Source organism: Saccopteryx leptura, chromosome 10, assembly GCF_036850995.1.
Source record: "Saccopteryx leptura isolate mSacLep1 chromosome 10, mSacLep1_pri_phased_curated, whole genome shotgun sequence".
Classification (NCBI taxonomy): domain Eukaryota; kingdom Metazoa; phylum Chordata; class Mammalia; order Chiroptera; family Emballonuridae; genus Saccopteryx; species Saccopteryx leptura.
This window is the reverse complement of record NC_089512.1, coordinates 72,878,270-72,903,268: the sequence shown is the minus strand read 5'-3', so window position 1 is coordinate 72,903,268 and position 24,999 is coordinate 72,878,270.

Sequence of the window (24,999 nt, the reverse complement as noted above, 5' to 3'; positions counted from 1 at the left end):
TACACTAATAAAAATTAAGTAAAATAAAAATTTCAGTTCCTGAGTCACATTAGTCATATTTCAAGTACTCAGAAGCCACACATACCTGGCAGCTGCCATAATGGACAGTACAGATATAGAATGTTTCCATAATGGTGGAAAGTTCTCTTGGCCAGCACTGTTCTGAAATATCCATTTTGGTTACCCAAAAGTAATTACTATAATTAATCTGATTTAGAGACCAATTAAATCAGCTTGTTAAAACTGTGTAAAACAAAAGGAGTATCTATCAAGGCCTGAAGAATTCTCCCATGAGATTGTATGTCTGAGCTGAACTATACTTTATCCCTCAGAATCCTTTTTTTTTTCATTTTGGCTTTTTATTGTTGTTCTAAAGTGATGAATTTGCCAAGTAAATAGCCTGTATTTCAGTGTTGCTATGGTATCACCTCTAACACATAAAAAATTACCTCCTGAACTCAGGATGCTATTTTGTCAATCTTTGTAGATAAAGTACACATGACACAACTTTCAGAGATAAAGATAGGAGTAGGATAACATTCCCATTGTATCTGTGATCAGAAGAGGGGTAAGTGGATAGGAAAACAAGAAGTGAACCAATTATGAAGATAGGTAGGCAGAACATTATAATGTCAATGGTAGTTGACATTCATAGTGTAAGATAAACAGGTACAAAAACATGGTATGCATTTATTTTTCACAGTTTGAGGAGTCTTGTCAACTCAGGAATAAAAAGCATGTACGTGCCTTGGCTGGTTGGCTCAGAGGTAGAGCGTTGGCCCGACATGTGGAAGTCCTGGGATCGATTCCCAGTCAGGGCACATAGGAGAAGCACCCATCTGCTTCTACACCCTTCCCCCTGTCCTTTCTCTCTGTCTCTCTCTTCCCCTCCTGCAGCCAAGGCTCCATTAGAGCAAAGTTGGCCCAGGCGCTGAGGATGGCTCCATGGCCTCCACCTCTGGTGCTAGAATGGCTCCGGTTGCAATGGAGTAATGCCCCAGATGGGCAGAGTATCACCCCCTGGTGGGCATGCCGGGTGAATCCTGGCCAGGTGCATGTGGGAGTCTGTCTCTCTGCCTCCCTGCTTCTAACTTCGGAAAAATACAAAAATCAAAAAAAAAAAAGCACGCAATTGTAATGCCTAGCGTCAATTTATTTTTCAGTAGGTCATGGGACCCACATACTGTGTCATTATTGACTCTTCCCTTATATATGACCTCCAGTGCTCTTTAAATAATCCAGCCAAGCCACCTGCAAAGGTCAGAGTGGGCCAGCCTCCCTGGAAAGGTAGTATTTTACCCTGCAGGCCTTCAGCTCTCTTCTGTCCTAAGGACAAATAGATCTGTCACTGCTGAGGGAAGTCCCTACTTCGACACTTGTAACTGTCACTTTCAGAAATAACCTTAGTTTCTTCCCCTCTTCTTGCTTAATTACAAACTGCCTTCAGATTCATCTAAGGAACTCTACCTATCCCTGATTGGCAACAAGCTTTGCAAGCCCTCAAGGCTAAGATCAGAGGTTGAGTTTGAATGAGCTACTTATACAATCTGATTTAATTTTAACCCTGCTAAATAACTAAAGGAAAAATAATTAAGCAAACTTCTTTAAAAAAATACTCAGGATGGTCTCTTGATTCACAATTAAGTTATTTATTTTAAAAATGTGCCATGTTTTATCCCTCTCTTTTTTCTAGTCTGAGAAATACTTTTGATATTTCACAACCAAAATGGTTTTATCATTTTCTGAAGGCCAAATTTTTAACATAATAACTTTTCACGATTTAATATTTTTTCCATGAATAACAGGATTGTATTCTAATTTCTTTCCATGATTAACTGGTTGTAACCCTATCTATGCCTCTTCAATTTCATATTTTATAAAGTTGGCCAATGGATCTTTGAGGATTCTGAATAAGACTTGTTCATTCTTAGTGCTCCCCATGGTGCCTGATAGAGAACTGACTGTGAATTGCTGTGCAGAGCTTGAATAAATGTACAATGAAAGAATGAATGAATGAATTCAGCATAACTAGGTGAAGACTCATCACAAGTGCCTGCAATGGCCAGTCTTGTCCTGTTCGTGGTCACTTCGAGAATGCTCTCAGAGCCTGCAGCCAGAAACACCATCACCAGTGAGACCTGGCTACTGTGCAGGATAATGCAGCCTGGTCCAGCTCAAGAGTAATGGGAGCAGATAAAGAGGAGATACTATGGGGACACGGATACAACACAGTTTTAAACAATAATAAAAACTCAGACATATGCCATGTTTCTGAACGGGTGAAAAAAAAGGCAAAGAGCATTAGCAATACACAGAATGTACCAGGGAGCAAAGAAAACCTGAAATTGCTCCCTTTTAAGCCACATACTGGCACCTGGGTGGCCTAGTCTGACATGGCTCCCAGTCACTCCTGTTAGTTTCTAGAGTGGTACCATGAGACGAGTCTGAGCTCTAACTTAACAGACCACCACACAAACACAAATGCCAAGGTGGCTAAGCACCAGAGACTTTGGAAAGGTAAACTAGGTGGAATGAGTATGGTCTCCAAGCCAACCTCCTTGCTCTGCCACTTACCCAGGTCACACTTGGCCATGAGACCCAGCCAAGTTAATCACAACTCTGTGCTTCAATTTTCTCATATGAAAAATGAGGATAGTAACTATACCTACCTCATGAACTTGTTGTACAGATTGGCCAAGTTGACAAATGTAACACGCTGAGAGTAGTGCCAGGCATGTAGCACGTCATCACAAAGTTACTGATGCTGTGACAATAAGGACAGCAATGACGCTGTTGGGAAAACAGTACTTTAGTTACAGATTCCCATTCGAGGACACAGCTTGTAACATGGACAGATCTGGACTGTGTTCATAATGCCTGGGCCCCACTACACATCCCAGATCAAGGGTTCCACTGAGCTCTCACATGTGCACCCACATGTGAGATGATTCCAGAGCACAGGTGTTCTGGTCCAGCACCACATACGCAGGAGGCAGTGCAATGTAGTGTTTATGAGTCAGAGTGGTGGGAGCTCAAACCCCAGCATGTCACTTATTTTCCAAGCAGCGCAGACCCATGAGCCAACCTTGCTCTCTTTCTGCTTCTACAAAATAGAGATAAAAGCAATGATTACTTTCCTAGTACTGCTGTGAAGAGGAAATAAAATATCACAAGTAAGCTTTTTAGTCTTTGGTGCAGAAGTGTTCAGTGGAAGATAGCTATCCTAATGTATTCTTTTGGTTAAGATGCTGGTAGGGAACATTGGCCTGTTTCTTTGAGTCCATCACAGGACTTTGATTAAAAGACCCCTTGACTCTCTGAGCTGGAAGTGGCTACAAGAGCATTCACTCCATGTTCCTTTCCTTACAGATGAGACAAATCAGAGGCCTAAAGAGGGAAATTCGTTTTCAGTCCAAGCCGGAAGATATCTCTCCTGCTTTCCTGGTGGGGTTCTTTCGCCCACCCCTTCCCCACTTGAGCATGACCCTCCCCAATGCAGACACTGGTTCCTTCACCAGATCCACTGCAGCAGGTATATTCCTGCCACACTGTCACCCCTAAGCTCTCATTACTCAGCTTATAGTGTCACTGATGAGGAACACCTCTAAAGATGTTCCACATCGTCCCCTAGGACTGGGCCCCCGCTGTCCTTAGAGGTAGCCTGCTAACAAAGGTACCTTGTGTTTGAAAGGTGCAAACTTCCCTCCCCCTTTTCCCACCATAGGAAGATGACCAGCAGCCGAATCCCTGCATGGATACAAAGTCACCAAGGACAGAGTGCCCTGGGAAACTAGGAAAGTCCTTCAAGGCAGACATCTTGTTCTAACTGCAAGCAATGGACGCAGCCGCCTCTGACAAATGTCTGCCTTATCTTCCTGTTGTGGCAGCAGCTTCTTTCCCACCCTCGCCTTGTAAAGTAGCTCTCTAAGCAGCACTAGCTGCTGACACCTTTTTCATCCTCAGCCTGTCTGCACCCAGACGTGGTTCCCCCTTCCTCCTCCTGCATGATTCCTCTCGGGGGACCAAACAGTGTTGACTTCCTTCTTCCCTGTCACTTTCTCATCACCTTCCCAGCTTCCTGGGGTCACCTTACAAATAAACTACTTGTGTCTTGAGTTCAGCTTCTGGGGAACACAACCTAAGACATTCACAAATAGGATAATTCCTTGAAGAGGGGAAAGTGGAAGGATAAAATAATAGAAGAAGTAGTACAAGATAAAGCATGTGACTTGCAGAGGATACATATGCTGTCTGGGCATCACAAGGAGTTGAATCAGAAGAGCAAACTGGTCATTGGGGGCCACTTGGACTAGACACGTCAGGTTCAAGTACTCCGGCATGACTCTGGGACACACCTCAGTCAATGGGAGTGTCACTGCGCCCCTCAATGGACAGTCCACGGCATCACACAGCACCTCTCTCCATCAGCAAGAACCCATGGTCCTGCCAACCTGCAAGATGCTTGTTTTCCTCTCCCTCCCCAAATCTCCCTTTCCACCATGTTCTCTCCAAACAAAGTTCCTAACCACAATGAATTCATCCTCATCTGCCTTCCCGGACATCTGAGTGGAGGAGTAGTTTTCAGACTGACTCTGGGCTCAGCTTTCGAGCCAGGGTGGCTGTCTCAACTCCAGGCTCTGGAGCCACTGCTAAACAGAATAAGCTATCTCAATGTGATGAGCTTCAGTTTGCTCTCCAGGAAAATACGGTAATAATACCTACCTCGAGTAATGTGATAAAACAAAACAACGTGTGTAATACACACACTGGCACATGGAGAACAGTCGACGAACAGCAGCAGTACTGAAGCTGTAGCTGTGTCGTTATTGTTGGTATACAATGGCCTCATCTGTTCCCACTGTCACAGCCTCCTGAGCCTTCCCTGGGGAGCAGGTGCTATCAGCAAAGGGTTGCAGAAGCCAGCCTTCCTCCCCTTTCATCAGGAAAGACTGATTTGCAGTCTGTCTTTGAGCCACTGCGAAAGGAGAGAAATAGAGAGTCCTCTAAAAATAGAGACAGCATGCTAACAAACCTGAAGTAAAGAGGCCTTGGGAACCAAGGGCTGTAAGAAAACAAGAAAAAAGTTACTGTGATTAAATTTAAAGCTGCCTTGCAAGAATAATGCATGACTTTCTGCTTCTAATATAAGTTTCACTATAGCTTATTGGACATCTTGAAAAAATGATGTCATTTCGCCTTCACTGTCTTTGTAATCAGGACAAGTCAAATTCACACAGGAAATTCAACAGGGAAACAGACAGTCTGATCCTATTCAAAATATGACCACTGTGGATCTGGAATTCCTCTATTTCACACTGAGAGAATAAATTATTATTTGTAAAACCACAGAAGCCCATTGTATAGCAAACCACAGAAGAGCATGGTATAGCAAAACGAAGGAACAAACTTCTGGCTGAGGGTGGGCTAACTGCTGTAACAGATAGCCCCTAAAATATATAGCAGCACAAACACAACATGGTTTATTTCTGGCTTGTAAACAGGTCTGAGTAGGTAAACAAGGTCACAGAGGGTCCTTCCCATGCAGTCATTTGGGGACCCAAACTGGTGGAGCTTTATGATCACCAACTTAAGACTTCCACGGTGCCTAGGGCTGCCTCCATTCGATCCATTCTGGCAAAGAAAGAACCTGGAGGGATGGGTGCGGGAGTCTGGCCGGCTGGTGCCGAGGTGGTTGGCACTCATGCCTTCTGCCCAGTCCATGGACTAGAACTTGATCTCATGGTCTCACAATATTTTAGGAAAGATGATATAAGTGTTGGTGTGCTGTCAACAGTCTTCCTCAGAACCCTAGATTTGATTGAAGAGTCGTAACTTGTAGACCTAGCTAGCTACTGTGATAGAGTAACTCAACACCTCTGAGTCAAAATGAGAAGCTGGGATTTTGTTAATTGGATTTCTGTCATTATCAAACAAGAATACTAACTCACACAAGTTCTTTGGTAATTGACCAGGCTTTCTAATCATCTCTGCCCTTTGCTGTCCATCTGCCAAGCGACAGAGTGATCTCCCCACAATTTTATCTTGTCCTGGCATGCCCCTGCCCAAACATGGTGTGTTCTTATTTCTTTCAGTAACCAGTTCAACTTTCTAGATTGCTATGTAATGTCATTCCTTGTCTTGCTTCAGGTTATCTTTCTCCATTCTATTTTCTTTTCTTCTCCCTTTCTTATTCCATCTGTTACACACACACACACACACACACACACACACACACACACACACACACCTATCAATATTTCCAAAGCTATGCCATGCTTTTGTGCGCATGTATGCCTGCTGTTGTTTTCCCCTGGTACACTCACTTTGCTTCTCCTCCAAGTAAACTTCTCATTCCCAACTGTTTCCAGAACATCATCTCTGATGTTCTCAGAAAGAGTTACTTAAAAAAAAAAGTTATTTGTTCCTTTCTTTAAGTTTTTGCAATGCTTCATGCTTCATCTACTAGAACACTATCAGTAGAGTTTGACCTGCCTGTTTATCTGTTTGTCTTCCCCACAAACTCACTGCTTCTACAGTCAGAGCTGATATCTGTCCAGGACCTAATAGAGTACTGGGCATCCAGGAGACATACAGGAAAGTTTTGCTAAATGTGTTTGTCTATTGAAAGTTTAGGCTGTTGTTTCAAGGGCAGCATAAAATTGTTAAATGTGTGGGCTCTGGAACCAGAAAGAGCCAAGTTCCTATCCTGGCTTTTCTACATGTTACCCTGCCATTCTACCTCAGTTTCCTCATCTGTCACATACGGATAGACACACCAAGTTCTGCGTAAGATTATTATGAAGCTCATTAAATGAGGTTAAATAAGATCACCTCTGTTAAGCACTTACGCAGGACCTCTGCAAGCTTTAAATAAATATTAGCTGCTATTATTCGCACCATCACCATCATTATTATCCACTCATACTCTGTCAAAAGGTTTTCAGGCCCTCTGCTAAAAAGCCATCACTGACTATAAGTTGGAAGAGGATAAGAAGAAACTACTCAGATTTGAAGAAATGTGTCCTGGAAACATTATCCAGTACAAACTCTGCAGGCAGGGCTTTAATGAGGCTGAATGTCAGCATAGTGTCAGACTGCTGCTCTGAGGCTCCCGACAGCAGGGCGGCCCTCATGCCATCGTGGGGGGCCCATGGGGATGGGGCTTCAATCCTCTGTCATCAGACTCTGAGCAAGCTGCTTTTAGGTCTCAGTTTTCTCATCTATAAAATGAACACAAATTTATCACACACACCTCTCAGGGCTGAGGGTAATGCCATTTTATAGTCATATCACTTTGTAAAGCTTTAGAACACAACACTAAGGCAGGGCCACAGCTCAGAGTCAGTTGTGAGTTCTCATCAGGCATCTGGCAGAATGTACTGGGCTCAAGGAAGTCGGCCATAGGAATGCTAAGAGAATCAGACTAGAAACTCGGCCTGTCACTCAAGTGATTTCGCACACAAGGCCACAGGCTGATGGGATCCATGTTAGTGCACCCTCAGAGTGACACTTTAGATTCCTTAAATAGGAGCATTCCAGGGGAGTGCTTGTGGCTGACGGTTACAAGGTCAGTATTAGAAGAAACCTGTTAGAAACTGATCATGGACTGTGTGTGTGTGTGTGTGTGTGTGTGTGTGTGTGTGTGAGAGAGAGAGAGAGAGAGAGAGAGAGAGAGAGAGAGAGAGAGAGAGAGAGGGACAGATAGGGACAGAGAGACAGAGACAGGAAGGGAGAGAAATGAGAAGCATCAACTCTTTGTTGCAGCACCTTAATTGTTCATTGATTGCTTTCTCATATGTGCCTTGACCAGGGGGCTACAGCAGAGACAGTGATCCCTTGCTCAAGCCAGTGACCTTGGGATCAAGCTAGTGACCTTGGGCTTCAAGCCAGCGACCTTTGGGCTCAAGCTAGTAACCATGGGGTCATGTCTATGATCCCACGTTCAAGCCAGTGATCCCATGCCAAGCTGGTGAGCTTGCACTCAAGTCAGATGAGCCCACTTGCAAGCCGGCAACCTCAGCGTTTCGAACCTGTGTTCACTGCATCCCAGTCTGACACTATATCCATTGCGCCACCGCTTGGTCAGGCTTGATGAAAACACAGACACTGAGGTTTTCACAGAAAACAAAGATTGAATAGATAAGATTTTCAGTAAAAACACCAGCTGCTCTTACTCTCTGTCAGTCCCTTTATTAGGTACTCTACATACTATTTTCTCAATCTTTCTGCAAACTCTAAAATGATAGGTATTATAAATCCCATCTTATGGAGGAAATTGAAACCCAGAGAGGTTCAGTGATTTAGCCTGGATCACACAGCTTATACACAGTTGAATAAAATTTGAACCAATACCTTCCTCCAAAGCTTGACTTTGTCTCACTCTGCATCACCCTGTCTCATGTTCAGTATACACCAGCTCCTTGAAATGTTAATTGTCTCAGTTACTGTCTCCTGGACTTGGCTAATTTAAATTTTTCAGCAACACAACAGCTGATCAAATGTGATTCAAAAAGCTTCAGGGTTTTTGAAATTGAAGATCTCAGGGGGATGATGGAGAGGGAACCAGTGTCGCTTGTCTCTAAAGGAAAGGTCTTTCACACTCAACGCTGGCTCCAGGCCAGTCTGCACGCTCTGTTCCCAGCCAGAGCATATTTGGGAGGTAAAGGCTGACAGGAAATCCCAGACGAGAAACTGCAGTGCTCAGCGACACATCAAGAAGGTTGCCAAGAAATTATTTCATTAAGGAACAGGCTTCAGTGCCATAAAAAGTGCACAGCTTTTGATGAGGGCAGAAAGGTGTGCCCAGTGCCAAGTCTGGGACCTCCTTCCAAGAAGGAAGTGGCTTCTTCCGTTTTACAGCCTTGGTAGCATCAACTAAGGGCTCTCTTTGACAACTGGGTCTCCCTGGTCAAGATAATTTTCACAGTCACAATGGCTATTTATTCAGCATCCAAAATGAGTAATCAGTGTGTGTGTGTGTGTGTGTGTGTGTGTGTGTGTGTGTGTGTGTGTGTAAGGGGAGCAGAGGTAGAAATGAGGAAAATCTAGAGAAATGGACAAAGCCCAAAATGAAAGTGTTCGATATTAAAATATAGAAATGCTAAGTCTGAAAAAATAAAATTTGAAGTAATTTTAAAGTACAGAAAAGTCAAGGAGAAATAAATGACTTTTTTTATAGCTCATGCTTTTGAAAGAACAGAGGACACTCACTATTTTTCTGTTCATAAGAAAAGAGACAAAAATTCATACTATCTTTAAATTAGAATAATCATTTCAAGCCTTTCTCTGTTATTGCCAAGTTGGTGCTACAGGATACTGGTAATTTTGGCTGGGAGGGAAAAGCTGCAGAGAACTTGAGGTTAAGCAAGCAATTCATTCAGTATTGACAGTGGGATTGCTGACAGACTGACAGCTCGTGTGTGATCTGGCTCCCGCCTGCCTAGCATCTCCAAGTCACTCTATCAGCCACTTTTGATAGGAAAGGAAGTCAGAAAGGAATGAGAAATAAGCATATGTCACATGGTCAGAGGACCTGGTTTTTAAAGGATCTATACTTTCTACTTAGGAGAGACTTGCAATAAGGCATGAGGAGAGTGTGAGAAATTAGAAGGGCAAAGCTGAAAAAACTGTCTTAAAATTGCATTTATAATCGCAGCACAAAGCTATTCCTTGGATTCTATGTGTCTGTTCAGTGTTTTAAAGGGGCTGATGGCCTGACCTGTGGTGGCGCAGTGGATAAAGCCTTGACCTGGAACGCTGAGGTCGCTGGTTTGAAACCCTGGGCTTGCCTGGTCAAGGCATATATGGGAGTTGATGCTTCCTGCTCCTCCCTACCTTTTCTCTCTCTCTCTTTCTCTCTCTCTTCTCTGAAACGAATAAATAAAATAAAAATAATTTAAAAAAAAAATTAAGGGGCTGATGGACACATGGGTGGCTTTGCTTCTTACTAGCCACATGTGATGTTGGGCAAGTTATTTAATCTTGCTGTTGACATTTATTGAAGGCCTGTTATGTGCCAGGCACTGGCCTAGGCACTGAAGAACCGGTGGTGAACCAGGCTAAGATGCTGCCCTCAGGAAGCTTACATTCAAGTGGTAGAGGCAAGAAACAAAAAACATAAATAGCCACTCTAATTCCAAGTAGTGTGAAGCTGGATAAGGGAATAAGGAATGAGTGGGATAGAAGATGGGAAGCCGTTTCCTAGAGAGTGTGTCAAAAGTTTTATGAGGAGAAAACAATTAAGCAGAGAACTGAGTAGGACTGGGTTTCTCATCGTTGGTGCTACTGACGTGGGGCCAGATCATTCCTCATCATGTGGCTGGCCTGGGTAATACAGCATGCCGGCATCCCTTCCTCTTTTCCACTAGATGCCAGCAGGGCCCCTCCTCAGTGTGACAATCAGATACGTATCTAGACGCTTGCCTCTGTGGGGCAAAACTGCCCCCATTGAGAACCACTGGAGCAGAGGGCAGGGGAGAGCGATGTGGTTGTTTAAGGGTGGAGCCTTCCAGGCGGGGCAAGGGCAAGTGCGAGGGCTGGAAATGAGCCAGTGAGTTGGATGAGCAGGAAGAAGTCTCGAAGGCCAGTTGGCTGAAGTCAGAGAAGAAGAATGGAGTCAAAAGGGAAGTCAGAGAAGCAGGAAGGGGCTAGACCGTACAGGGTCTAAGCGATGACAGGAAGAGGGTTACAATTTGAGTGGCAGGAGAAGTTATTGGAAAGGTTTTTTTGTTTGTTTGTTTTATAAATAAATTTTTATTTTAATGGGGTGACATCAATAAATCAGGGTACATACATTCAAAGAAAACATTTCCAGGTTATCCTGTCATTTAGTTCTGTTGCATACCCATCACCCGAACAGAGATAGTCCTCCGCCACCCTCCATCCAGTTCTCTCTTTACCCCTCCCCCTCCCCCTTCCCCTCTCCCTCCTTCCCTCCCCCCACCCCCCGTAACCACCACACTCCTGTCCATGCCTCTTAGTCTCGCTTTTATGTCCCACCTATGTATGGAATCCTGCAGTTCCTGTTTTTTTCTGATTCGCTTATTTCACCCCGCACAATGCTACCAAGACTCCCCCATTCCACTGTAAGTGATCCGATGTCATCATTTCTCCTAGCTGAATAGTATACCATGGTGTATATGTGCCCCATCTTCTTTATCCAGTCCTCTATTTTTTTTACAGTGATTAAAAGCCTTTAAGCAAACTCTTGGCCAATACAGCAAGAATCAATAAAAGAGTAGTGTCCTTAACATATTCACCAAGTCCAAGTTGGCCCCATCACCATGCCAAATCCCTGAAAAATGCAACCCAACCACAGTTCAGTCTGTTAGGAGCTGTCACAGGGATCAGGAGTCCAGGAAATTTTCCCACAGGAAAAGTCCGCATGGCACTGGAATTGTTATCACCATTCTATACTTTGCAGCTCATGTCCAAGTCCCAATGACTGCTGCTTCTAGCTGGTAATGATTCAGGTAGACTGGAAAAAGCCATTTGCAGCATGTGTGGATATGGAACTTCTGTTCTCCTCTGCCTGAAGAGTTGAGACCAGGTTGCTTTTCCCTGGAGCTCTGTGACTGTGGCATGGTAAAGAGAACCTTGGGATACACTAAGCTGGGTGGCAAAGGTAAATTCATAATACAAGTTGGCAAAGGGAGGAAAGAGAGCTCTAAATTAGGAGTAGGTCCCAGCCTGAAATATGAGTGGGGCATTGAGGTAGGAGGGATAAAGGAAACACTATATATTAAGCAAAGCAGCAGAAAATAGGACTATCAACACCCACAACAGAGATCTTTGAGAGAAGAATAAAAAATCTGACTATTCAGGCAAAACATAGTTAAGTGGCCCTTGTGCAAATGAGATCAGTTTACCTGCTTCTTGGAAGAAATACCCTAGGCTCGTCCACAGTGTCGTAGATGGGGCCGACGGCCCTGGGCACCTTCAGCCCTCAGTGGCAAACCCCAGCTTTCTGGGCAAGGTTAGGTCATAGGTGGCTGGAGCAGGGCTGGAAGAGACTGAACCCTCCCTTAGAGGAGCGAGGGGGAAGCCCACCTTCCAGTGTCCCTGTTTCCTCACAGCAGAGGTGTGTAAGCCTGGCAGGCTTTAGCTCAATGACCTTCCTTTCCACTATTGAAGCAGGACCCATATGGCATCCTATGAGACCCCTTTGGGGCGTTGGAGCCTTTAAGGGTGTATCCTAAAAGCTGGTAGTTCCCCTGATCTCTATTGGGCTTTTTCTGCCTCTAGGTATCTTAAAAGCCATTCTCAGAAGATCTCGCTGAGGGGTTTGAGGATCCCCATCCGCCTATATAAATCTTTTCCATATATCTGGAGCTGTTTGGAAAAAGACAAAACAGTGTTATTAGCTAGATCTAATAAAGAAGGTAGTAGTTTGCAGGCGAAAAAGATTTGGTGTCTCCTGTTCATCAGCATTCAAAAGAAATGTAAATTTTTTTTTTTAAGTAAAAAGCATGATATGGTAGACCCGTCGGAGTCATTGGCCTGGTGTGCAGGATTTCCGGGTTCGATTCCTGGCCAGAGCATACAGGAGAAGCGCCCATCTACCTCTCCACCCCTCCCCCTCTCCTGCCTCTTCGTCTCTCTCCTCCCACCCACAGCCAAGGCTCCACCGGAGCAAAGCCACCCCGGGCACTAAGGATGGCCCCATGGCCTCCACGCCAGTTGCCAGAATGGCTCTGGTTGTAACAGAGCAACACCCCAGATGGGCAGAGTATTCCCCCCTGGTAGGCATGCCAGGTGGATCCCAGTCAGGTGCATGCAGGAGTCTGTCTGACTGCCTCCCCATCTCCATCCTCAGAAAAATACAATAAATAAATAAATAAATAAATAAATAAATAAATAAATACTACAACAAAAAAACAAAAAGAAACAAACAAAAAGGGGGGGGGCATTCTCTTATTTCCTTGTGCTAAAGCTCCAGGAAGCATGGAGTGAGCTTGAGTATGTCCTATGAAACATGGAGCTCTATGTTGACATATAAGTCTTTGAAGAAGGAGGAACTGCTGAAATAGTTTATCAGCCTTTGTCCCTAAGACAGCAGTCTTTATAGTGGGAACACCATACGTAGATATTTGCTGTCTGTCTATAGATTAAGGGGGGAATATGGCAAATGCTGAAAAGCCATGGTCTTTGTGCCCCTCCCCTCCCCAACCCCCTCCTTCTCCTCCCCCCACCCTGTAACCCCAACACTGTTGTTCATGTCTCTGAGTCTCATCTTTATGTCCCACCTATGTATGGAATCATATAGTTCTTAGTTTTTTCTGATTTACTTCTTTCACTCAGTATAATGTTATCAAGGCCCATCCATGTTGTTGTAAAAGATCCTATGTCATCATTTCTTATGGCTGAGTAGTATTCCATAGTATATATATACCAAAGCTTTTTAATCCACTCATCCTCTGATGGACACTTGGGCTGTTTCCAGATCTTTGCTATTGTGAACAATGCTGCCATAAACATGGGGTGCATTTCTTCTTTTCAAACAGTGCTATGGTGTTCTTGGGGTATATTCCTAAAGTGGGATAGCTGGGTCAAAAGGCAGTTCCATTTTTAATTTTTTGAGGAATCTCCATACTGTTTTCCACAGTGACTGCACCAGTCTGCATTCCCACCAGCAGTGCAGGAGGGTTCCCTTTTCTCCACATCCTCGCCAGCACTTATTCTGTGTTGTTTTATTGATGAGCGCCATTCTGACTGGTGTGAGGTGATATCTCATTGTGGTTTTAATTTGCATTTCTCTAATCATTAGTGATGTTGAACATTTTTTCATATGCCTATTGGCCATCTGTGTATCCTCTTTGGAGAAGTGTCTATTCATTTCTTTTGCCCATTTTTGGATTGGATTGTTTGTCTTCCTGGTATTAAGTTTTACAAGTTCTTTATAAATTTTGCTTATTAACCCCTTATCAGACGCTATGTCAAATATATTCTCCCATTGTGTAGTTTGTCTTTTTATTCTGTTCTTATTGTCTTTAGCTGTGCAGAAGCTTTTTAGTTTGATAAAGTCCCATTTGTTGATCCTGTCTTTTATTTCACTTGCCTGTGGAGACAAATCAGCAAATATATTGCTGCGACAGATGTCAGAGAGCTTACTGCCTATGTTTTCTTCTAAGATGCTTATGGTTTCACGGCTTACATTCAAGTCTTTTATCCATTTTGAGTTTATTTTTGTGAGTGGTGTAAGTTGGTGGTCTAGTTTCATTTTTTTGCAGGTAGCTGTCCAGTTTTCCCAACACCATTTGTTGAAGAGGCTGTCTTTACTCCATTGTATTGTCTTACCTCCTTTGTCAAATATCAGTTGTCCATAGAGCTGTGGGTTTATTTCTGGGTTCTCTGTTCTGTTCCATTGATCTATGTGCCTGTTCTTATGCCAATACCATGCTGTTTTGAGTACAATGGCCTTGTAGTATAACTTGATATCTAGAAGTGTGATACCTCCCGCTTTTTTCTTCCTTTTCAAGATTGCTGAGGCTATTTGTGTTCTTTTTTGGTTCCATATAAATTTTTGGAATATGTATTCTATGTCTTTGAAGTAAGTCATTGGTATTTTAATTGGTATTGCATTGAATTTATAAATTGCTTTGGGTAATATAGACATTTTAATGATGTTTATTCTTCCTAACCATGAGCATGGTATATGCCTCCACTTATTCGTATCTTCCCTGATTTTTTTTATCAATGTTTTGTAATTTTCCGAGTACAAGTCTTTAATCTCCTTGGTTAGATTTATTCCTAGGTACTTTATTTTTTTGGTTGCAATGGTAAAGGGAATTGATTCCTTGATTTCTCTTTCTGACAGTTCATTATTAGTGTATAAAAATGCCTCTGATTACTGAGTATTGATTTTATATCCTGCCACCTTGCCAAATTCATTTATCAGGTCTAGTAGTTTTTTGATGGAGACTTTAGGGTTTTCTATATACAATATCATGTCATCTGCAAATAATGATAGTTTTACTTCTTCTTTTCCAATTTGGATGCCTTTTATTTCTTTTTCTTGTCTCATTGCTGTGGCTAGGACTTCCAGAACTATGTTGAATAAGAGTGGTGAAAGGGGGCACCCCTGCCTTGTTCCTGATCTTAAGGGGATTGCTTTTAATTTTTGCCCATTGAGTATGATGCTGGCTGTGGGTTTGTCATAGATGGCTTTTATCATGTTGAGGTATGTTCCCTGTATTCCCACTTTGCTGAGAGTTTTGATCATGAATGGGTGCTGGACTTTATCAAATGCTTTTTCTGCATCTATTGATATTATCATGTGATTTTTCTCCTTTCTTTTGTTTATGTGATGAATCACATTGATTGATTTGCGAATATTGTACCAGCCTTGCCTCCCAAGAATAAATCCTACTTGATCATGGTGTATGATTTTTTCCATATATTGCTGGATCCGGTTTGCTAATATTTTGTTGAGGATTTTTGCATCTAAGTTCATCAGGGATATTGGCCTATAATTTTCTTTTTCTGTGTTGTCTTTGCCTGGTTTTGGAATCAGAATTATGCTCGCCTCATAAAAGGAGTTTGGAAGTCTTCCTTCCTCTTGAATTTTTTGAAATAGCTTGAGAAGGATAGGAGTTAGTTCTTCTTTGAATGTTTGGTAGAATTCACTTGTAAAGCCATCAGGCCCAGGACTTTTCTTTTTTGGAAGTTTTTTGATAGCTGTTTCAATCTCATTTGTTGTAATTGGTCTGTTTAGGTTTTCTGATTCTTCCAGATTGATTTTTGGAAGATTATATGATTCAAGGAATTTGTCCATTTCATCTAGGTTGTCTAGTTTTTTGGCATACAGTTCTTCATAGTGTTTTCTTACAATGTTTTGTATTTCTGTTGTGTCAGTTGTTATTTCTCCCCTCTCGTTTCTAATTTTATTTATTTGAGTCCTCTCTTTTTTTTTCTTGGTCAGTCTGGTTAAAGGTTCATCGATCTTGTTTACCTTTTCAAAGAACCAGCTTCTGGTTTTGTTGATCCTCTGTATTGTTTCTTTAGCCTCTATGTCATTTATTTCTGCTCTGATCTCTATTATTTCCTTCCTTCTACTACCTCTGGGCTTTACTTGCTGTTCTTTTTCTAGTTCTTTTAGATGCAGGGTTAAGTTGTTTATTTGAGCTTTTTCTAGCTTCTTGAGGTATGCCTGTAATGCTATAAACTTCCCTCTCAGGACTGCTTTTGCTGTGTCCCATAAATTTTGAGTTGATGTATGCTCATTATCATTTGTTTCTAGGAATTTTTTAATTCCTTCTTTGATCTCAATGTTAACCCATTTATTGTTTAATAACGTGTTATTTAGTTTCCAAGTGTTTGAATGTTTTCCAATTTTTCTATTGTGGTTGATTTCTAGTTTAATGCCATTGTGATCAGAGAAAGTGCTCGGTATGATTTCAATCTTCTTAAATTTGTTGAGCCCACTTTTGTGCCCTAACATGTGGTCTATTCTAGAGGATGTACCATGAGCACTTGAAAAGAATGTATATTCTGCTGTTTTAGGGTGAAAGGTTCTGAAGATATCTATTAAATCGAGTTGACCTAATATGTCCTTTAAGTCTGCTGTTTCTTTGTTAATTTTCTTTCTTGAGGATCTATCTAATGATGTTAATAGGGTATTGAAATCCCCTACTATTATAGTATTGCTGTTGATCTCACCCTTTAAGTCCATCAAAGTGTGCTTTATATATTTAGGTGCTCCTATATTAGGGTGTAGATATTTATAATGGTTATATCTTCCTTTTGGATTGCTCCCTTTATCATTATGTAGTGACCTTCTTTATCTCTAACTATGGTCTTTGTTTTAAAGTCCATTTTGTCTGATATAAGTATTGCTACCCCAGCTTTTTTTTCATTTCCATTTGCGTGAAATATTTTTTTCCATCCTTTTATCTTCAGTCTGTGTGCATCTTTTGATTTAGGGTGTGTCTCTTGTAGACAGCATATGTATGGGTCCTGTTTTCTTATCCACGCAGCTACTCTATGTCTCTTGATTGGATCATTTAATCCATTAACATTTAAGGTTATTACTGATATGTAATTGTTTATTGCCATTTTTTTCTTTAAAACTGTATTCCTCTTTTGCTATATTCTTTTTTTCCTTTGATCTGTTTACAACAGGTCCCTTAGCATTTCTTGCAGCCTTGGTTTGGTTGTAGTGAAATCCTTGAGTTTTTTTTTTGTCTGTAAAGCTTTTTATTTCTCCTTCAATTTTAAATGATAGCCTTGCTGGATAAAGTAGTCTTGGTTGTAGGTTCTTGTTCTGCATTACTTTGAATATTTCTTGCCATTCCCTTCTGGCCTCAAATGTTTCTGTTGAGAAGTCAGAAGTCATCCTTATGGGGGCTCCTTTGTAGGTGATAGTCTTTTTTTCTCTAGCAGCTTTTAATATTTTCTCTTTATCATTTAGCTTTGATATTTTAATTATGATGTGTCTTGGTGTTGGTTTCTTTGGGTTTCTCCTTAATGGAGTTCTCTGTGCTTCCTGAACATGTGAAATGTTTTCCTGCCTTAATTGGGGGAAGTTTTCCGCTATAATATGTTTGAACAGAGTCTCTATACCTTGTTCTTTCTCTTCTTCTTCAGGAACCCCTATAATGCAGATGTTATTTCTCTTCATGTTGTCACAGAGCTCTCTTAGAGTTTCCTCAGACTTTTTGAGTCTCTTTTCTTTTTTCTGCTCTGCTTCCATGCCTTTATTTATTGTGTCCTCTAACTCATTGATTTGATTCTCTGCTTCATCCATCCTGCTTTTAATTCCTTCCATTGTATTCTTTATTTCAGATATTGTATTTGTCATTTCTGACTGATTCTTTTTTATTATTTCAATGTCCTTTTTTATATTTGTTATCTCTTTAGGTTTTCGTAATGGCCATCTATGGTTGTTCTAATGTCTTTGAGCATCCTAACAATTGTTATTTTAAACTCTGCATCTGGTAATTTGGTTATATCTGATTCACTTAGGTCCTTTTCTGGGGATTTCTCTTGGTTTATTTGTGTTGTATTTCTCTGCCTCCGCATTTTCTCTTCACGGGAGTGGCTGTGATCACATGCTCGGGTGCACAAGGGTTGGTGGCCTTGGCCTTTGCCCCGCCCTGTGTGTGATGTTATGCTCGGCCCTGAGGGCACTGGCGAGCACCTTTGCTCAGCTGCGGGTCTCTGCCTGTTTCCGAGCTTTTGCCCTGCCCTTGCAAGAGGATCCCACTCAAGGAACAGCTGCTAGCCTTGGCTCTACCACTGGGCAGGGCTGCGTGCCCAAGCTCAGCTCCGTAGCAGAACTCTGCCTCTTCTGGGCTTTTGGTTCCACCCCCGCGGGAGGAGCCAGCTAGCAAGTCAGACTGCAAGCCTGGGTTGCACGGCAGGGCAGGGCTGTGCTCCTCTGCCCTTGCTCCGGGGCTGGTCTCCACCCTTTCCAGGGTTCCGCCCTTCTCCCGGAGGCTAGATTACAGGCTGCCGGCAGCTGAGCTTGACCGCTTTTGCACGCCCCCTTCTCCCCAGCTGGGCAAGATTGAGCTCACACCTGAGCCCAGTGGTGGCCAGCCGGCTTCCGCCCCTGCCAGCAGAACCGCGCTTTTGTCTCCCACTGCCGCCCACTCTCCGGTGCGCCCTCAGCCGCGTGGGTGTGGGCGTTGCAGCTTGGACCCTAAGACTTACTACTGTAGACCCGAAAGCTCCCTCCTTCTATGCGACTCTGCTCTGAATGCCGCCGGGGAGCTTGTTTGGCTGCTCTCCTGCTTCCCTTTGCTGGTATTGCTGTTTCCGGGGGAAATATTCACTTCAGCTTTGGGGAGTGACTCATCCCAGGGGTTAGGGTGGCTATCTCCCAAAATGTTTCTCCCTATGCCTCCTAGATTACACTCTCTTCCTGTTACTGTAGTCCTCTCCTCTCTCCCCTCGTCCCCAGGAGCCCCAGGTGATTGTTTTTGAGAGAGATGTTCTGCGCGGTCCCTTTAAGAAGGATCCTGGGTCTGAGAAATCAGACTCTCTCACAAACAGTATCCTGACTTGTTTCCAGCTAAATACTGTCCTTACGCCTCTTCTGGGCTCTGGGGCTGCAGGCTGGGGCTTTGTTCCTGGGGCTCAGGACCCTTCCCTCTCTGCTAAACTCACTTCCCGCCACGCGAGTCTCTCCCTGCTGCCGTTCACTCTGAGGAGCTGGGCAGCCCTCTCCGCGTTTCCGCTTTTCCTACCAGTCTCAGTGTGGCTTCTTCAGTGTTCCTTGGTTGAAGAGTCCTCTTAGTTTAGTCCAAAGTTGGTTTTTCCAGATGATAGTTCATAAAATTAGTTTGTAATCCACTTTGGTTCTGGGAGGTAGATGCTGGTACATCTGCCTACTCCAGCGTCATCTTGTCTCTTTTCCTGCCTGTTTCTATTTGTCCCTCTCTCTCTATTGGAAGGTTTGAGCAAGGAAAAGATTTGGCCTGATTTTTATCTTGAAAATCTGTGGAGTCTGCTGCAGGGAGAATGGACCTAGAGGGTAGAGCCATTAATAGCTGCTAGTGCTGAAGACTGCAGTGACGGCATAAGGATATGCAGAGGGTGTCGCATTTAGGTTGTATTGTGATAGAAAAACTGACAGAATTCAATGATATATTTATGGGAGAGATGAGGGCAACAGACGCCAAAGAAATGGGAGTTTGAGGTGTGGGTTAGGCTGGGTGGGGCTAGGCTGGGGAGGACTGGGCAGAGCCAACTGAGGTGGAGGAACCAAGAGTGTCAGCTGGGCCGGGCTGGCTTTGGCATGTTTCTCTAGCATTTGGTGGGGGGCTTGCACAAGGCTTGCTCATAGCAAGAGTTCCATCAATGGAGCAGAAAATGGCGGCAGGCAGGGGGAAGCAGGCACACCTGGACAGTCACAGCATAGAATTATATATATTTTACTAAGGCTTATAAACGGTTTGTTTAATTACGCATTTCCTTATGCATTTCAACTAAGACAACTCTGGGGAGAAAATTTATCCATGTCATTTACCCATAGCCTTTTGCTTCCAATGCTTTCATGCTAAGGTGGAACAGTTGATGAGAGGAACTGTTTGAGTGTCTGGGATCCATCATCATTGAGGAACTTGGTTAATCTTCATGACTCTCCCCTATTTATTTGACAGTCAATCAGTGTCAGAGTTAATTGGAACCAATCTCTTTACCATATTTTTCCCTATATTTCTTACATTCCAAATAATATTGCATTCCAGAGAAAAAGACTACAGACTCTGAGATGTTGACTACAGACAAAAGTGATTTTTCAAGGGGTTTAAGGGTGACATTTATGTTTAGAACAACCTGGGTTCCCTGTTGTTGAGTAGAGAAGTTGCTATTGGCCATTAATTAAATAAGTCCCTGCTGTTTCTGTCCATGGAGCATGTGCACCTACATCCCAATGGGTGGCTGTCATCTGGAGCACCTACCTCCGCAACTTCAGGTCTGCTTCCTATTCAAAAGTGCTCTATCCTCCGCCCTTGCCTCCTTTATCCATATGGGCATCTCTTCCAATTATTAGCACACAGTACCTACATTTCAGCTTTTTTTAAAGCTGGGATTGGAAAACTTTCTCTATAAAGGGCCAGGTAGTATTTATTTTAAACATTGCAGGCCTTATTATCTCTGTCTATTGAAATTATACAACTCTACCACTGGGGCACAAGAGTAATCACAAATGTAAATAAATGAGTGTGGCTGTGTTCCACTTAAACTTTCTTTCCCAAAAACTGGCCATGGGTGGGATTTGGCCTATGGACACTAGTTTGCCAAGCTCTGCTCTGTAGGGTTAATCTCTTTCTGATGATAGCCAAGTCAACTGTAGAGTGACTTCCCTGTATACAATACAGCCCATATTTAGACAATTCTTTGGAATATAGCCTTCAATGCTGTTTAAAATTTATAGGAATGCATGTAGACAGAACTATTATACCCTTTCTTTTCAAATTTATGTTAAGAACTTAAGCTATAATTCCAATAGGAAAATATTTGGTAGCATATCAGCTGTATCTATCTATTACTACTGTGAGGAAATATAACAATCACTGTAGAACAACGGCCAGCTATCATTTCTTCAAAATCTTTGGGTCACCTGGGTCATTATACTAATTGGGCCTGGTTTGCTGATCTTGGTTGGGCTTGGTTATGTGTCGGCCGTCAGCTGGGGAGTTGGCAGGGACTAGCTGGTCTCAGATGGCCCTGACCCAGATGACTTGGAGATGTTCCATGTGGTCTCTCATCCTCCCAAATACCAACCGGGGCTGATGCTCATGGCATGGTTGGAGCCCAAGCCTGAGCAGGGCTAACTGTGCAGGACAGCAAGTGCCTTGTGCCAGGGCTCTTGAGACTCAAGCTCTAAACTGTCATGCTGTCATTTACACAAAATTCTTTAGGCTAGAACAAGTCACAAAGCCAGCCCAGAATCATACTGAAATGGAGCTACAGAGTTTCAGGGCAGAGGAATGAATACAGAGAGACCATTAACTAGGGGCATCAATGCAGCTGGTCTACCACTTAGCCAATCCAATACCAGCTTGTTACTGACATGCTTTCTCAGGGTTGGAACACCATACTATCATGTAACCAGGGGAAGGGTGAGAGAAATCAGTTCATTGATTCAGAGTCTTTGAAAATCTGTGTTCCAAATACCAAGATTTTAGAATAGCTGAAAGATGTACATTGCTTATTTTCTCTATCTAACCATGCTTAAGAGAAGTATTTTATCATTTCAAGGGTGATCACCATTAAATACATTTTCCCCCAAAAGTTAGTATTTAACAGAGACAAAAAGTCTTAGGAAGTGAAATGGCACCAAAATACTCTATTTGAATGGGCGATCTAAAGGGGGAAAATTCCAAAAAATAAAAGCCTGTCAGCAACCCTAAACAGAAAGCACCGCCCCCACCTTCACTGAGACCACCCTCCTCGGGACGCAGGAGGGGTTGGGCCACACAGAGCACCGCCCCCACCTTCACTCAGACCACCCTCCTCAGGGCGCAGGAGGGGTTGGGCTACACAGAGCACCGCCCTCACCTTCACTCAGACCACCCTCCTCAGGCGCAGGAGGGGTTGGGCCACGCAGAGCACCGCCCCCACCTTCACTGAGACCACCCTCCTCGGGGCGCAGGAGGGGTTGGGCCACACAGAGCACCGCCCCCACCTTCACTGAGACCACCCTCCTCGGGGCGCAGGAGGGGTTGGGCCACGCAGAGCACCACCCCCACCTTCACTGAGACCGCCCTCCTCGGGGCGCAGGAGGGGTTGGGCCACGCAGAGCACCGCCCCCACCTTCACTCAGACCGCCCTCCTCGGGGCGCAGGAGGGGTTGGGCCACACAGAACATTGCCCCCACCTTCACTCGGACCGCCCTCCTCGGGGCGCAGGAGGGGTTGGGCCACGCAGAGCACCGCCCCCACCTTTCCTCAGACCACCCTCCTCGGGGCGCAGGAGGGGTTGGGCCACACAGAACATTGCCCCCACCTTCCCTCAGACCACCCTCCTCGGGGCGCAGGAGGGGTTGGGCCACACAGAACATTGCCCCCACCTTCACTCGGACCGCCCTCCTCGGGGCGCAGGAGGGGTTGGGCCACGCAGAGCACCGCCCCCACCTTTCCTCAGACCACCCTCCTCGGGGCGCAGGAGGGGTTGGGCCACGCAGAGCACTGCCCCCACCTTCACTGAGACCGCCCTCCTCGGGGCGCAGGAGGGGTTGGGCCACGCAGAGCACCGCCCCCACCTTCACTGAGACCACCCTCCTCGGGGCGCAGGAGGGGTGGGGCCACGCAGAGCACCACCCTCACCTTCACTGAGACCGCCCTCCTCGGGGCGCAGGAGGGGTGGGGCCACGCAGAGCACCGCCCCCACCTTCACTGAGACCACCCTCCTCGGGGCGCAGGAGGGGTGGGGCCACGCAGAGCACCGCCCCCACCTTCACTGAGACCACCCTCCTCGGGGCGCAGGAGGGGTGGGGCCACGCAGAGCACCACCCTCACCTTCACTGAGACCGCCCTCCTCCGGGCGCAGGAGGGGTTGGGCCACTTGAATGATCTGAACAGATATCTTCCACCAGGAAAGCATAACAGCATTCATTCAAACCTTTCGGTGGCAAGTAACAAAAACCACCTTGAACTAGCTACCCCATTTTTAACGCTTTCTTTAAAGAAAGATGCAGGTTGTCTCTCAGAACCCATGGACAGAGATGCCCCTGAGCTTCAGGAGGAGACAAGGAAATCAGCCAGGAACCAAGATAGTCCTCCTCTTCTCTCATCTCTCCTTGCTCTGCTTCTATTCTCTGCAGAACTAGACTGTTCTATTACTTAGCCCATGTGATAGAAAATATGGGTGGTGGCTGTCCCATTGTTTTTATGTTTTATTTTTCTAGTCTTACCTCCACATTCCTGAAAGAGTGGATTTTATTGGTCCAGTTGGGTCAGAGGGTCATTCTGGCTTAATCATCTATGAACAGGGTTAGAGACTATTTGTTGTTTAGTCAAGCCCAAAGTGCTTATGATAGCCCAGAAGTAGGGTAAGCTTCGATAAGGCAGGAAGGAAAGCAAGGAATTTTATGATATCATAAAAAGACATCGTTCAGATGTTGACTCAGAGCAGCCCTTTGGTTCTCTATGTGCTCCTCCTCGTAAGCACAGTGGTTGCTAATGACCTAACACGCTGAGGACACTACTAAGAGTTTAGTGCAGTCTTAATTTGGGGACCCTATCAGCAACACACCCCAAGTTGAGGATCTGACAGCAAATAGCTTATTTGGGAGGTGATCCAGGAAATGCCAAGACAGGAGTGAGAAACCTAGACAGTGACCAGAAAGCCCCAATGAATGGGTTAACAAGTGAGTTATTGAGGAAATCACCACTGGAGCAGCTGAGGATGAGTCCTGCTGGGGACTTCTGAGAAACAGTGCAGGTCACATACCTGAGGCTTGTCAGCATTGGTAGAGGGCTTGCTGAAGTTGGGATATGTACCTCCCTGGCATTACATAGTTAGAACGAGCTCCACTGGCCAGAGAAAGCTTGCAGGCATCAAAATTCGACTTCTGACCTTTGGAAGTCCTGCTGGCATGCACGAAAACAGTTGTCTGACATAACCAGCAAGCGAAGTGGTTGTGATGAGTTCAGAAGAGGCCAGATAAGGGACAAGATCAAATCTACTTCTGAAAAGACCCACTCTAGAAGAAGGACCAGTGTGGAAACAGGAAGACCAATTAGAAAGCTATTACATTAGTCCAGGTTCAAGGTGCTAGTATCTCGATAGAGCATCAGTGGTGAGAATGGCTAGAAGTGGTTGACAGCTGACAAGGGTTATAAGGAAGTCTAAGAAACTAGCGATAAGCTAGAAATTGACAAGGATGACTACTAGGTGGGTTTGTTCGGTTTGTTTGTTTTTATTTTGTTAGGAAGGGGAAGGCATTCGAGGCCAAGGAGCAGCAGGCAGAGGCAAGTGCGAGGACCTGGTTTCTTCATGACCAGCTGCCCAGGCACTGGTAGGGAGCTGTGGGGGAGTGTGGTTCAGGTAGGACTCTGAGGGGCACACACTACCTTGTCTTTTACAGGGAAGAGGGACATGGCCAGATCTACTTTATAAGGTTATTTGGACAAATCATGGAAATCAGATTATCAGATGGTTTAGAAGCCAAGGGGGTCTAGTCACAAAGCTAACATCATCTTAAAAGAACAAGAGGATCAGGGCGACTTTGAGACAGAAACATCAGCCAAGAAGTGAGAAGGAAAGACCTTAGAAGCATTTCAGGATTGCAGTGGACGGGTCAAAAGAGCTTATGATTGGATGCGGCACTGGAAGAGAAAGACTTGGGTCAAAAAAAACTCTTGAGTCCTATCACTGGGAGTATGGGGGAAACTGTGAAACACTCCCCTGAGATGAAGAACACACAGGCTGAGAGGCAATCCAAAGACAAACCACTTTGTTGTCTGCAGGGCTTCCAGAAAGATGCCGGAGGCCCAAATTATGTTTGAATTTCAGATAACCAACAAATAACCTTTTAGCATAAGTATGTGT